This window comes from Schistocerca piceifrons, chromosome 5 (genome assembly GCF_021461385.2).
Source record: "Schistocerca piceifrons isolate TAMUIC-IGC-003096 chromosome 5, iqSchPice1.1, whole genome shotgun sequence".
In the NCBI taxonomy this organism is placed as follows: Eukaryota; Metazoa; Arthropoda; class Insecta; order Orthoptera; family Acrididae; genus Schistocerca; species Schistocerca piceifrons.
In genome coordinates, this window is record NC_060142.1 from 255,583,623 (window position 1) to 255,585,016 (window position 1,394).

The window sequence follows — 1,394 nt, forward strand, 5'->3', positions numbered from 1 at the left end:
GCAACTCTAATGCTGGGCCGGATAACTTGAATTACTGTTCTGCACAATACAATAAATCAGGGATATGAATCAGAGTTCCCGGGGCAAACAGGAAACTACAATTAAAACAACTTCAGGGTCAACACACCTGCAGATATAGGGGCCAAGAAACATGTTAAAATAAAACGCAGGAAACTCACCTTCAAATATTTTCAAGAGCCCTCTTCTGACAGCATGAATTCTCCATGCCTAGGATAATACTGCCGACGCCGGCCAAACCGACGACGACTTCGCAAGGCACTTGCTGGCTCGTAGTGCTCTGATCTCTTTCCAAAGACCCCTTTCCTCTCTCGTACAGTGCGCCACATCGTGCTATAAGTGATGGCCGAAGATCAAAACAGAGGGAAAGGGTCGATATCCAGAGAGTCGCCACGGCTCAAAGCAGTTCTTGTAATTTTTCTTTACTTTCGCTTATGATAAAAATGTAAGCACTGATATTCTTTCACCCTGAATTTTAATCTCACTGTTGAACCTTCCTTGTACTGCTTCTCTCATGTATCCCAACTTGGCGTGCTTCAAGGTTCGCCGTACTCTATGGAAATCAATGAGGACCGTTAGGTAGTGCGGCTAGGTTTTCGGGCACTGCTGTCGCCGCCGCGAGCGCTGCAGCAACGACAGCCAGACAGGACAGTTGTGATTTCTCTGCGCGACAATACTGATCAACATACACACCGTTGTCTTGGTTCTGAATTCGCTAGTCTTCGTTTTCGATTTCCGTTTGCTCGCTGGACTCGTTGTTATTCTGTCTCGAGTCTCCGTTCTCCGCCATTATTTCGTGTTGTCGACCTGTTACTTTCTTGAAGTTCGCTTCCGATGCTCCCGGCCAGTGGGCCAGCCTCCGCTGGGTCTCGTGTCATTTCCGGTTTTGCCGCATTCCGGCCATATACCACGTACAGATTCAACAGTATTGGAGGAAGACTGCATCCCTGTCTAGTTCGGTCACTTCTTCCTCGCCCTTACATTCTTGTTGCTCCTTCTTCGTTGTTGTTTGTATTGTGTATTACCCATCTACTACCACAAGCTTCGCATCGGACATACTTTCTAGGTTTGCAGGTCGTTTGAAAGTATCTTAATTTTTCTTAAACCTAAACTCCGTCATCAACTACAAAGAAAGAACTGCTTTTCTCGAGTCTTTACCTGATGTAAAGAAAATTTTACTCTCTACATAACCCTTAGTTTTCCTTTCAGTTGTTTAGCATACAGCTGTTCTCAACATCTTAGGTGATTGAGCTAATCATATTTTTATCATTTTGTGAATGACACCCTTTCAAAGGATGATTCTCATACATTAAAACACAGTAACTTAAATAATCCTTTGCTTGACATTTGCTCGAATAATATTAATAATTCTGTAG